The sequence below is a fragment of the Onychostoma macrolepis genome, chromosome 03 (genome assembly GCF_012432095.1).
Source record: "Onychostoma macrolepis isolate SWU-2019 chromosome 03, ASM1243209v1, whole genome shotgun sequence".
Lineage (NCBI taxonomy): Eukaryota > Metazoa > Chordata > Actinopteri > Cypriniformes > Cyprinidae > Onychostoma > Onychostoma macrolepis.
Window position 1 is genome coordinate 12,338,683 of NC_081157.1, and position 14,859 is coordinate 12,353,541.

Here is a 14,859-nt window from a genome sequence, read left to right on the forward strand (position 1 = left end):
TAAACGTGTATGCGTTCCTTTCGACCAGGTTCTACAATTTGCTGTATTGCTGCACAGATGAAGACACTTTACACGTTTTACTATAATGTCACCTTACACAAGAATCAAACCTGTGACCTCATCTGTGAGAGCACAATTCTTATAACACTGTGCCACATAGGGCACCCGATCACTGTAATGTTGAAGATATGTTTTAATATAAAAAGGAACCCAGAGGAGCAAGCACTAACTTGCATGCTAGCTAAAAATGTTAATGAAGTGTAGTTGCAGAATTATATGTGGGAAACGAACCCAGAATAAACAGAAGTTCAAATAAAAATGAACCCAGCACGGATTAAAGCATTTATTTCTAATCCAGGAGCAATAAAGATTTGTACAATGCTGGTCTGGATAACAAGTGAATCAAAACAGCACAACATTACACACAATTTTATAAAGTTGTACCACACAGGATTCAAATCCACAACCTCCTGGTCACGCACCTGTCACCAATCCTGTTGTACCTCTGGGGAGATGAGTGTGCACACAGATGCTGAAGTTCAGAAGTTGAACTGAGAATCAAATCAAAGTAATGAATTTGTACTTAAATGCACTGTCGTATTTTTAATAGATTGCGATGAGATCATACTTGGAAGGGCATAATGCCTGCAACAGAAGCAACTCCTGCATGATTTCTTGCCACAGCACCTCTTGGGGTCTGGGCATGTGCCACCCTGGATTCGAACCCATGACTTGAAAGGTTCGAGGTCAGCAGTTTAGCAGAGTGCGCCACTCAGTTGACGCATGTCTGATAAATTGAGCCTACTGTGGAGAGGTTAAGGTGTGAGAATGAGAATTTTTTAACTGCTGGTGGCGCTATAGAGTTGGTCCTAGAGACCCCAAAATTGGTCAGATCACTGATCATGGCCATCACTACAAGTGTGCCAATTTTCATCATTTTCCTACGTTCCCTTCATTGGCAGCCATAGACTCCCATAGGCCAAGAAGAAGAAATTAGACAGAAACAAGATCCAAAATTCGGCATGACCCAAGGAATCGATAGACACAAAGATTATAATTTTCTGACTACCTGTTCGAAAGTTATAAGCAAATATGTTCATTTAGCTATCTGACGACCAATAGGTGGCGCTATTCCCAACTTTGGCATGGACCCTCAGATCATGGTGTTGATAAAGCGTACCAAGTTTCGTTTCGCTTGATCAAAGTTTGGCCGAGATACAGCCTCTGAACCAATTTTGGGTCGACCTCGTTAAGTTCACAACATCATAACTTTTGAACAAAGATTAATAAAAAAGAAATTTACAGATTTTTGTGCAGATATGTCAAATGGTTCAAAAGATATCGCAATTTATGACAAATTTCAAAATGGTGGACATGTGGTTCAGCCAATCCTGGTAAAATTGACATCCAACTGGTGGTGGCGCTATAGAGTTGGTTCTAGAGACCCCAAAGTTGGTCAGATCACTAATCATGGCCATCACTACAAGTGTGCCAAATTTCATCATTTTCCTATGTTCCCTTCATAGGGCTGCCATAGACTTCCATGGGAAGAAAATAATAATAATAAAACATACAATTACAACAAGGGCTACAACCCTTTGGGTTTGGCCCCTAATAATAAAACATACAGATACAATAGAGGCTACAGCCCATTCTGGGCTTGGCCCATAAATACCCCTGTAAGTCACTTTTAATGTAACATATTAGATCTGTGCATGAGGTCTTAAAGAGACAGCAGCCTAAATAAACTTCCTGCTGTCTTTCATTATACAGTGAAGATTATCCAGTGTTATTTTACAGTTGAATAGATTATAGTTAGATCTAACTGAATTTTTTTTATTTAATTTGTATCTTATTGTTTTTGTTTGTGCTATTGATTGTTATTAATTTATTTGTTTATTAATTTAATTAATTAATTATAGTAATTCATTTTATTAATTTGTTCTTATTTTATTATTTACTATTTACTTGTCTTTTTTAGTTAAAATAAATTCAATTGTAAGTGCGCATGAATCATGGGTGTGGAAATAGTTCAGCGTTGTCGAAAATAACGGCTTCAGACAATTGCTTCACAAGTGTGTGCCACGTTACGCGATACCGACACGTCAGTATTTAACAGAAACAGCAATTCCTCATTTGTTCGAAACCTCAGTATTCGTAAAAGACTAGGCGAGAAATCCCCGGATATACTACTGCTTCAGCCCAGATTCTTGAGTGTTCATCTGATGGACACTTTTCAATCCCAGGAGGCTACGGGAGAGGATAGGTCATCATCGAACATGACGAGGGTGTTTACGAATATGAGTATTATAAATCAAAAACACGGTTACATGTGTTAAAATTATATTTGCTGAGCTACTGTGTAGTAAACTGTTGATTTGCTTAAGGTGTAAAGATGCTAGACAGTAACGTTACAGTATATTTATGATTTTGCTGTAAAAACACGTTTTATTATGTAGCCTATAGCGAACAGGAGAGCTACAGTAAACACACGCATGTCTCCAAAGTGCATCTTAAAGATGATTACTAAATGTCTAATTAAAATGAGACAGGAAAACATTCTAAAAGAATTGCAGATGAGCGCATCACAACATGAACAGACATCTGAGTGATGTATGTGTTATGTAGAATTCACTGTTGTCAGCACTGCTTTAGATGAATTTAAGTAATGTAAATAAACAAATCTACATGGAGTAACTAAACATAAGTTATCTATTTCATTTGTCCATTTGTATTGTCGATAAATTGAGGAACATTTGTGGTGGATAAAAAGTGAGTTAACACATCAGCAACCACCTCAACATGTAAATATAGTATTGAGCAGATAAATCACAGAGGTGACTGAATCTTGTCTGGATGTTACAGAGACACACGAGTGTTTATCCGGTGAAGAGTGACTGATGGAGGGATGCTGCCATCAAAGGCTTTGAGTAAGTACACTATAGAAATGAATAAAACATCTTTTAAATGTCTTATTGTAATTTCAAACAGAGCTATTACAGCACTTTTCTGATTCTTGATTGCTGTACATTTGATGCAGAGCTTTTGTGGTGGAGCAGGTGACAGCGGCATTTGTGAAAAAAAAAAGAGAGGAAAACCTGAAACAAAAATATAAAGTAAAAAAAAGTAAAAAAATCAAATGACATTGTGCTGTTAAAATGACTGCTTGTGTATTATATATGTGCATCGTTGTATGATCTGAAATGTCTGCAGGCTGCTGTGAGCAGTGAGGATGGAGAGTCCACAGCAGCATCCTAGAAATGGTCCAGTGCAATGGATGAGATGCTCCATCATTCCATCTGCCCCCTTCTGGGCCGGATGTTGTTGTGGTCTCTTCATCATCAGTGAAACCAGAGCCAGCAAGAGCATCTAGAGAAAGACCGAATGACATGGAGGATGTGATTTTGTTCGTTTATTCTGCTGGTTTGTGTTCATACAACATCAGTCAATGAAACCCAAGTTGAACAGTTCAGAGTTCAAAAGCATCATCAAATAATTTCATGAAGAATCTGAAAGTCAGGCTCCACTGACTGATATTGTATGAACACAAACCAGCAGGACAAACTTGACCAAAATCACCTTTTGTTTTTGGAAAAACAAAAACAAAACACACACACACACACACACAAGGATTGAACAGCGTTGAGGCGAGTAAATAATGACTGAATTTACATGTTTGAGTGAACTAACCCTTTAAAGCCCCAAATAGAAATTGTATGACATATATGTAAGCATTTATATTATAGTAGTACCTTGAAGAAATAAGCAGTTTTATTGAGCGTTTGTGCCCAAGACACAAAAAGCATTTGCATTTACATTTAAAAAAAATTTTTATTTGGACGTTTTAATATAAAGAAATGTCCATTTCCAATTTATTCAGCGGGCCGTGGAGATTCATTTTTATGCAAATTATACAGTATTATGGCATGAAACTGACATGAATGGGTTCCACTGAGCGTGCTGAGTACAGTAGAGGTGTTTTCATCAACAATATTGCACAAATTTGAGAGTGAACCTAGCAAACAGACCCATTTCTAATTTATTAGACTAGAAGTAGAATGAGAAATAGACTGCAAAGTGCGAAGAAACAGACTGCAAATAGGAACCAAAAAGTGATATGTAACCCCTGCACGGGCAGTGTCCCTGACATTCATCCTCTTGACAACCAGTACTTTAGCAGCAGAGATGCCTTTGGACTGCCCCTTGTGCAATCGTGGCTACCATCAGGTTAGCCAACACCTGCGCGTCATGCACAAGGTGCTAAACTCGAAGGAGCGCAAGCTTCTCCTCGCCATTTCCTCCGCGAGAATTAATGTGAGGAAAGGCACCTGTTGCAGGGTGCAAGAAGAGCACCAGTCGCCTGGACCGGCACCTGAGAAGCCACACCAAGCTGACCAAGGTGGCTCAGCGTGACGCTCTGCAGGCCTGCAAAAGAAAAAAAAAAATTGAAGATCTGGCAAGCTTGAGGGCCTCCAACCCAGAGGAGCCAATGGTCTCAACCCTGGACCTCGACGAGGCCCAGGACGTCTGGGACGTTCCTACGGCCCTGGAGGAGGAATGCGATAAAACTGATCAACAATGTGTCCTCCAAAATTTTTAGAATAAAAAAATTCCTTGGTTTTATGTCAGCTGGCCAGCTTGACATTTTTAGACAACAGAGCCAAGGTCCAGTCCTGGCTGTCTTTTTTAAGGCAGTGCAAAATTTCACAGCCAACTGTGCACCATTATTTAAAAAACGTGGCACAGTTCTTGCAATATCTTAACGAGACCCCGCCGCACACATGCCGGCTCTCCCGCGTGGCGTTGGTTAGACTTAGAAGGGAGATCCAGAACTTGATCCGCCCAGTAAGGCGCAGCGTGGCTGTTCTCGAGCTGGCTGTAAAAAAGTCTAAGGAGGCCCACCTGATCCCTAAAGCCACGCTGCGAGCTTGCCGGGAATCAGCCAAAGAAAAGATCCCGGAGGAGTATGGGTGGCTGGAAGAATTCCTTTCTCTCCGGTCCACCTTGGTGGGGGGCAGTGATGCCAAATATTTTTTCTATACATCAAAGCCCAGCTCCTGCAAAAACCTCAATCAGTATTTTCAGGAGGCATGGGCGAGCATGGGATTAGCAGGCACACCGACATTTACCGATGTGAGGACCGCTATTGCCACCCATGTAAGCATTCCATGTTCCTGCTTTGTAAGTTTTTTTTTTTAAGTGTTAAGCCTGCCTATGCTTTTCTCTCTCCGAACAGGCGAAGAACCCCCACTGCCCGGAGGACAGGCACAAAGTGGCACAGTTCATGTGCCACGACACCACCACAGCTGATAGGTTTTATGCCCTCAACCTTGATGCAAAGCAAGCGGCAGAACACCATCGCCTCTTTGATTCAGCTGTGGCGGGTGAGGAAGCTGTGCCTGAAAGTCCACAGCAGCACGGTGCCTCAAAACGAAAAATGAAAAAACCTTGCAAGCTGCCAGCCAAAAAAAGGTCCCCCTCCACTAGCCCATCGTCCTCCGACAGCCCTCCCCATGCTGAAGAAGGCCAGGAGTCGAGGGAATCTGCTTCAGTAAGTCCAATTTCCCATGGATTGGTTTAACTGTTTGTGACAAGCAAGCATGTTCACTAACTCTTTGCCTTTGTCATGATTTCCACTAGGAAGGAACCCCGTCAAAAAGGAGGTGTCTCAGACACAGACTGGTGGTGCAGCTTTCCCCCTTTAAATCACCACAAAAGATAGTGTCCAAAAGGCTGCTCGAAAAAGCTAAAAAAAACTCTGAAGAGCTTCAAAAGAGCCCCGATGTAAATAGTGTGTTTTTGTTGTTTTTTTCTATAAATAGTGCTCTTTAAATGTTTTCTTTTTAAATTGGTGAGTTTGATGTTTGGTTTTCTTCTTTTTCATATTTCTGATTTTGTGTAATTGGGTTTGCATATTGCCAGTAAAGACCCCTGTAAATAGTGTGTTTTGGTCTTTAAATTGTTTCTTTTGATTTTGTTTTTTCTTCTTTTTTATGTTCATATTTCTGAGTTTTTTTTGTGTAATTTGTTGTTAAATTTTCCAGTAAAGACTTAAAACTTACTTTCGTCTTGCCTTTCTTGCTGCAACATGAATTCAATTTAAAAATTATATTATTATTATTTATTTATTATTATTAATTGCAATATATTGTTGTTATATAATAATTATAAAATAACTACCACAAAAATATGATAGAATTAAAGAAATAAATAATTCATAAATGTATTAAAATTAAAACAAAGAAATAAATACCAAATATATGAAAATTATTTATAACATTTATATTAAAAAGATACATAAATATAATTCTGTAAAACCCATTAAACCGGAACCATACAATAAACTGAAAGTGGACACATATCCCACTTGCAATGCATTCAATTGAATGGCTATTTAATAAAGTGCAAGTGGACACATATCCCACCTGCAATGTATTCAATTGAATGGCTATAGTTGATTAGTGGGATGATTGTCCACCAACCTATTAAACCTGGCCCCCGGACATTTCAGGGTTGTCCCACCGGCCGGTGGTCCGGCAGACGCCAGCGGCGCGTCTGGTAAAAATTCCGGGGGGTCGGTGCGCAGGTCCCACGAACTATCAAACATATAAAGAAATGGACAAATTATGGACTTTCAGAAGAAAGCACGTTTTTCACACCGGTCGTGCAAAGGGACATGGCAATTGATGATACAGTAAGCCTTAACCACACATATAAACATTAAATAATATAAAACGTCTACATTCACTAACACTCAGTCTCCGCTGTAGCTCCTGTGACCTAAATTCCCAGAATGCATTGCCGCTATGACAACAAATTCCCAGACTCTATAGGGGTGTGTTTGTTGTGGTGATTTCAAATATCAACATTGGCTTCCAGAAATCGCTTACCTCACCTTTAAGCCTGAAACTTCATACTCCTCGAAGCAGTGAGCTGCAGATAAAACCCAGTCTTTAGTGATGAGAGTCCCGCCACAGTGTTGGCCAAAGCCAACGACACAAATGCTGACCTGCCATGGCTAATCCCCTACCATCGTATCCTCCCCTCCAACAATCCTGTCCCTGTCTTTAAGAGGGGCTCGACCACATACTGATGAGAGAAAGCAAGATGTGACATTTCCTTCTTAAAATGCCTCAGATAGACACAGAGGACACATTCTGTGTCACATTATTATAATAATAATAATAATAATAATGATAATAAATTATGACAACTTATCCATATAACTGGCAGAGGGAATCTGTGTAGACAGACAAATACAAAGTAAGTAGACAATCCTCCAAACAGAACTAGTTTGCGTGGCCCACAACCACTCGTAAATGAATTAGCAGCAGGCTTACATTGTGTTTTCACACTGACTGTGTGTCTGCTACACAATAAATCATTACTAGTTTCAGCGATTTGGAGAAAAGATGTATGGAACAGCCAAACCCCAAATCGTAGCTATATTAAAGCATCTTAATCTGTATTTGAGAGTTATTGAATATAAAATAAGTGAGACTGTCTTTGTGAACTTTTTCAAGCAATATGTGAGTAGTACATATTTTACATTGCTTCATAAAAATTTGGGTGCAATAAATTCTTTATTATCATCACTTTTTAAAAGTAATATTAAAGTAATCAAATCTATAAATAACATGAATAAAAGTATAGTATTTATGAAGTGACCAAAAACCTCATACATAAAATGAATAAATTATGCATTTGTAGAGAAATTCATGTGTATGCAGAATGTGTTTATCTACAAAACCAATTTCAACTAAGTTTTCAGATCCAAAAGGATTTTACAGTCAAGAAAAACATGAATTAAATGTGTTTACAAAGGTTCTTAGGAATTAAATGGCTTGTAAGTTATTTAACAATTGAAGCAAACATTATTACATTTACATCTAATTTTGTCATGTTGTAGGCTTTTTGTAAGATCTTACCTGCTATGTGGAGAAGTATGACTCCAGCAGCACTCAAAGAGGTGTTGACCTTCATCCTTCTGTTCTGCTCTGTGATCCGAATGCTGTTTCTCCACTTTCAGGTTTCTGATGAAATGGAAAGCAAAAACCACTGCATTTATCAAGAGTACTCTGTCTCCACCTCAACAAGTTAATCTCTGACTCATATTTGTGTTATGAAAAACAAAACAAATAAACCTTATTCAAATGCTTATTCTGAGATTTTCATGTGTCTTTTGTGGATGGAACAGTCACACTCGGTTGCAGAGAGCACAAAATGAAGATGATCAGGTTAAAAATTCTTTAACTATTTCCCCACCAGTATTTTTGGTCATTTTTACTCAGTTTTCATTGCTCTCAGCATATTTTGATGCATGAATATCTTAACATGCAATACATCAAAATAAAGAACAGAGCCTCTACCTTTAAAGGGAACCCCGGGCATTAAGACTTGCATGGCTTAATATAAAGTAAATGATGTCTGTTATTGAAATATGTAGTAGAAAACCCATGAAAGAGTTACGTTATTTTAAAAAATCCACATCGTTTTATACATATTTTATACATATTTTGGAATATGGGGGTCACCATTATTTCGATGACGTCAAATTGTTTCTCTCGGTGAGCTATAGGTGTTACCTGTTTCTATTCTTACCACAACACAACTTTCCAAATAAAATACTGATACAATGACACATTAAGCGTCTTTTGGTTGTAATTTTCAGTCAAAGGCCACAATAGAAGCAATGTAAGTCTCCACTGCTTTCCTAGTGATAAGAGAAGAAAAGAATGGGAAGATGCCTGTGGACGAATAAAGCTTCCAAAAGAGTCGTGTCTTTGTTCTCTCCACTTTAACCCTGATGCCTTCGAGGCTTTTAGTAGACCACAGCTACTGAAAGAGCTTACAAACGGCTGAGACAAGAAATGTGAGATGCCATCCTGGCAGGATGTAAACATGCTGATGCTCATCATTATGCCGCAGCCACTGAAGGAGTTTCTCAGCACGTATTTCATTCGACATCTGGGTGCATTTAGACTTCTTGTGGGAAAATTTGATGGTACTACATTTGGTTTAAGCCTACACTTATATCCATCACCACCTGTAAGCAGTGCTGGCCCTGTGAAAAATGTTCTTATTGATTATTTAGGTATCATTTCATTTTGTTGAAAGACATCACTTCTGATTTTTTACGAGCATTACTGACAGAATCATCAGCCAATCAAATTTTGACGTTCAATGACAGCCCGTCCTCTGGGTCCATAATTCATTAATGTAATTAATGTTCCATGATTCCATGTTCCAATAAAAGTTCCATGGTTTTCCAGAATCCAATATCCAAACATCTGTGTAGATTTCAAGCCATCACAATTTGGCCCTTGTCAAACTCGCTCAAATCCTTACACTTGCCCATTTTACCTGCTTCTAACATATCAACAAAATGTTCACTTGATGCCTATTATATCCCACTGTAGAACCTGGTCGAAAAGAACGCACACACATATTTAACTTAAAAACATTCCACTGGAACTGAGCTTCAGTCATCAACTCGTAAAAGTTACAAATGACCAATCCAACGCTCACAGTATCTGACTAAGCTTCCTGTCGGTTCTCCTTATCTCATGAAGCTAGGAGGAGAACATCTGGCCATTCTTTGAAGCACAGGATTTTCAATGTTGGTCTTGACCAGTTTACCATAAATAAAGTCGAATAAACAGACAGTACAAAGCACGGGGAATCTGGATATGCTCCATGCCCAGACCCTCCCTAAATTCTCTGACTGCTTTTGACCGTAATTCAATGATGGTATCAACAAGGAAAGACAGATATATGTTAACCAGACTTGAACAAACCTACAGCACAGACATCCTGGTGACCTCAGAGCAAACCCCCTTTTCCAAGTTGCATTCCAAGACGATGCCGTCTCTGGTGCTCGGACAACAAAGACACTCTAGTCACACAGAGACGGAAAAGACTGCTGCTATTAAAAGCAATATATCCAAGAGACAATACATATACGAATGTGGTCAGACAGTGACTAGGATGGACTTAATTCTGTCCGATAAAACAGGCAATCAGAAGAGATTTAGTGAGTCAGAATCTACTCACTGCTCAGAGCGCGAGTATTCTTGTTCAGTCCAGAGTTCTGGAAGCTCGCGACGCGAATCCTCTGATTATAATGAACAAAGTGTGATATAAACAAGAGATTAATTGTGCTGTGTTGACAGATTCATTGATTATAGCGGAATTAGAGATTGCGATATACTGAAATGAGTGACAGCTCTTTAAGGAAGCGCACTTTGCACGCTTTCTTTGCTGTATAGCCTATTCTCCATTCAGAATTTGAATAAAAGTTTTGTTTTTCAATGTGGCTTACTTGCAACATACTTTCGGCAGTGACATCCGCATATTCTCTCGAAATCGCAATGACATTGTGATAATCATAACTATGGACTGGACAAAATATGATATGTCAGAATAGATGAAGACAAGCATCCTCACTAATTTCTACGGTGGGACTCGAGATCGGTCTGTAGCAGAGCTACATGTAAGGAAGGAAGGAAAGACAACAGCGCTAAACATGATATTCTTCAAGTAATTGTGCGAAAATTGCGCTTTATTAATCAAAACTCTGTAAATTTGTGTGAAAATTAGTAAAATGTGTCAAGAGTTTTACTGCCTCTAGTGTTTGTTTCTTTTGGAAACTGCATTAATATGTAGTTATTGGTACGTATTTCGTGTCTCGCTAAAAAGTGCACCCAGGTACATAATGCCATGAGACCAGGTAGTAAAGTTTTGTATAATCATTCTTACTGACATTAGGCTAGTAACATTATAACTCAAATTACTTTTATATTGCATTGCTGTCTATTTTATAGAACATTAAAAAAAACATACTGGCATCGTGAGATATTTAGATGCTGTGAATGAAACTTCATAATGTTTCACTTGATTATACATTTAGTCAGGAATTGTAGTTTGGAAAATGTCTAACTAGTAAAATGTGTAGTTATGTGAAAACTAATACAAGTAGGTTAATAAAAAAAAAGACTTACTCATGTTTATGATCTCTGCTGCTCAAGCCGCTGCATTCTTCTTTTCTGAGGTAATCCAAAGCTTCTTGAAATTCTGTCTTTGTTACAGTGAGTCTTTTTCCAAGTTGAATTTGGTCTTACTCCTCATAGCACAAAGCGAACAGTAGCCGAGATGAACTTGAGGTAAAGTCTCGCTGCTTGCTCTGCTGTGATGTGGGCGTTTACTTGGCACGTGCTTCACATGGATGATTATAATATCTATAGCATGCTCAGTGCATTGGCGTGGTTGCATTAGATATAATGAAAAGAGACGAAAGAAAGACTGGACATCGTGTTGGTTTCATATGGATTACTTTAATCACAGAATATTTGTTTTCGAAAAGACTTGCTGAGTTTCTATAGATATATCTCTCATGTCTCTTTGTGGAGTATTTGCTGAGTTTTAATGGCGCGTTTCTAAATGAAGATCACGCTGACCAAGGCGGCAGACAGCGCACCCCGTTTGTTTTCTTTATTTTATAAATTCACAGTTTTGTTTTTTTATCATGCGTGTATACAAATAAAAGTAGACCCTTTACAGATTTGAATGATGTATTGCTCTTATCTGTATGATCAAAACTGAAAGTGAAATTTATAGGGGTGGCACGATATGTGCACTTCATGTGTCTGCCTCTTTAAGAAGAATCGCTTTATGTATTCCCCAATTGTGAGTCGCTTTGGATAAAAGCATCTGCAAAATGACTAAATTTAACACTTTTTGTACTGCACTGTAAACGGGGTCAGAAGTTAGTGGGATTTTTAAAGATAACTCGTTTGATGCATGTATTACCTTTATTGAGGACTTTAGGGATAATAGACAAATAAGTATAAAGTAGTATGAACATATGCACATTTTTGCTGCTGATTTAGTGTGCTTAATCTAACTGCCATTATTTTTATTATCAGAGAACCTTTTGGATCCCAGTGTGCATACACAATTTATTGCATGTGCAAGCAATGAACTGCCCAAAGCCCTGCGTAAGTTACAAAGCTTTTTGAAGATTCCAGACAACAAAATGCATAAGTGGAGTAAGAGTTTGCTTTCATAGTTAATGTTTTTCATTGTGTGGGCTGATTTCTTTTTATTGTGTTTTAGAAAACCTCAAGGAAAGCAGTGACAGCAGTGGTCTGGACCATTTCTTTGGTCTTCTTGGGGGGGTTGTTGGTTGACGCCACAGGCCAGGTGTCATCCTCAACCTCACCACAGAAGAATTCGAAAACTGTAAAGAGGGGCAGGATGGCTATGCCATTTTTGTAAGTGTTTTAGTAGTTATTGTTTTTGTTTTTTTTCACATTTGTTTGTTTAAATATATATAGTCATATACTTATTCATAATTATTTTACTTTGCAGGTGAAAAACCACAAAACATGCAAAACATTTGGTCATGCAATAGTACCAGTGACCAAAGAGGAATATAAGTGCATGACTGAGTTTCAAAAATTACGTAATAAGAACAGTACTCCTCGAGAACTTATTGCAGATTGCAGGGTCTCCAGTGGGAGGTCCTGACAGTATCTGTTGTTTCTAGCCATTTGCCTTTTGGTATAAAGTTCTGTCTCACAGGCAGAACTCTGGGAGAAGCTATGGAGAACTTTGGAAGAAACTAGAAAGAAGCTAGGACCCTTAGAAGGGTTAAGATTGTTTGAAGGATGACCTGCTAACATCGTTGCTGAAGATTTGCTACACTGCTACCTTCAATAAACCCAGATAGCAAGAACATTTGGGCCATATGTGGCTGATAGCTGTCACATTTGGCCTAGGTATGGCATGGCTGAGCACATATGGGCCAAACTTTCCCTATATATGTTTTGCCATAGCTTTATAATTGGAGGGGATTTTCTTTTGGATGACAATATGTTTTGAGGTATATGATCCAGATGACAGCACACAAATGAGAGCCATGTATGGCTTGGTTATGGCACACCATGGAATGTGTTAACATATGGTTAACATTTGGCTTTTATTTGGAAAAACACATAAACTGCTATAGTCATGTGTGGTAGGTTAGTGGCAGTCCACATCTCAGCCCATTCAACAATGCTATTGGTTGCTTTGTGTCTTCCCTTATTCCTATTGGTGGATTACTGAAATTTTGAAAATGTATCCGTTATTTCCCACTCTTCCTCTTTCAGCCACCGTTAAAAAAGAAGAAGAAGGTGATGAAAAAGCTCCCCATTTACAACAACAGCCTTTGCCCAGACACATATTCATGTAAGTGCAGTTTTGGTATTTTAAATGGTATACTTATTCGTACAGAAAACAGTACCGAACAAATACAGTGTCATTTTAATCACTACACGTGTGGAACTTAATCTGTTTCAGTTCATATTCGTGAATAAATCCTCACTATACATTATTACTAGGCTATACATTACATCCTGTAATCGCAAGGTTTGTGTTTTGTTCTTTTCAATAAGAAACAAAGTCTCATCTTTAAAATTATGTCTATTTAAATCCATAAATTTGCCGTTTTGATGCTCTTTGATGTGGCATAACAGACAGCTGCATGTGGAGAGCACGTGAATGCGATCATCCCTTCTCTTTAATTTTCTTTTCTACTAGTTACAATCGGTTATAACGTGAAATAAAGATGCTCATGTCACTTAATCTCAATCAATTTTGCAAGACTAAGACTAGGGCTGCATCCGAAAACTTAGGCAGCTGACTTGCTGCGTCGTGAGGCAATGACTTTGCAGGCAGCATTTTTGCACGAAGGCACCTCATGAAACCGATTTCGGACAGGCTTCTGAGGCAGCGTAACGGTTTAATGATCTACAACAAAAGAGAACACGTTTTGGTGATAACTGAACAAATATTTAATTACTTTAACACCAATTTCTCGCTAGAAATTACATTAAATTGCAAAAAGTTAATCAGAAATACGCGTTTACACACAAACTAACTACCAAATGCAACTTTCAGACGCCATCTTTATTTTTTAGCTCAACTGTCACGGATTGGAACGCACAGGATTATGGGATATCAAAGGCAGCGAAGGATACATCTATACTGCCTTCAAAAATCGATCAGATGAAGGCATCTCATGAGATGGGAAGTGAAGCTAACTTTGGATTCGGACGTGCCTTGATGCCTTCCTGCCTTGGAATGTGTCCTCCGAAGGCAGCATTTTTCAGTTTTCGGATGCAGCCTAGAACTAGAAACTAGAAACTAGGACAGGAAAGGGCTCCGTAAAGCAGCTATCACTTGGAGAGATGATAAACGCAGAACAATACTAGAGATTAGACAGAAAACAAACACGGAATGGCTTGGTTCAGTAGCTAATACTAGGAGAGTGCTAAACGCTAGACAATACTCGGCAACTATATCAGGATCTGAGTGTGTGTTTTATAGTGGGTGTAATAGCCTTTAGGTGAGCCTGTGATTTGTGACAGCTGTGTGATCAGTGCAATGGATGATGGGAAATGCAGTCCCGTGTGATGTGTGGTGTGAGAGTCAATATGATGGCGAGGCGACCTCTTGTGGCAGTCGGACGGAAGGCCACGAACCAGATTTGTGACAGTATGTCTTTTTAATAACTATTGAATAGCTTAAAGGGTCATATTCATGTTTAGTATATACGAGTTTTAATTTTCTTGCTTGAAACGTTTCTTTCAATTAATTCTTTGTCAAATGTATTCTATATTCTGGTTATAGAAATCACATCCAAAAGTATACTTTGCAAGAGTGTGTAAAGTTCGGACATGTGACTGATCAGATAACATGCTGATTTTATGGATGGGGAGGAGAAAAGAGCTAAGATCATATCTGATTGGTCAAGACACCCATTGGGACGGGTCCAAAAGCCGAGTTTAAAACTTCAGGATATCATAAAACCCTCTC

At 38.6% G+C, this 14,859-nt stretch overlaps 1 long non-coding RNA gene across 1 annotated transcript; it reads left to right on the top strand.

Moving 5' to 3' along the window:
* Positions 1–216: 216 nt before the first annotated feature.
* On the top strand, positions 217–6,265 carry LOC131537278 (uncharacterized). The gene is made up of 3 exons (XR_009270239.1): positions 217–2,930; positions 5,237–5,551; positions 5,641–6,265. It is a non-coding gene; the product is annotated as an uncharacterized LOC131537278 (long non-coding RNA).
* The last annotated feature ends 8,594 nt before the right edge of the window (positions 6,266–14,859 follow it).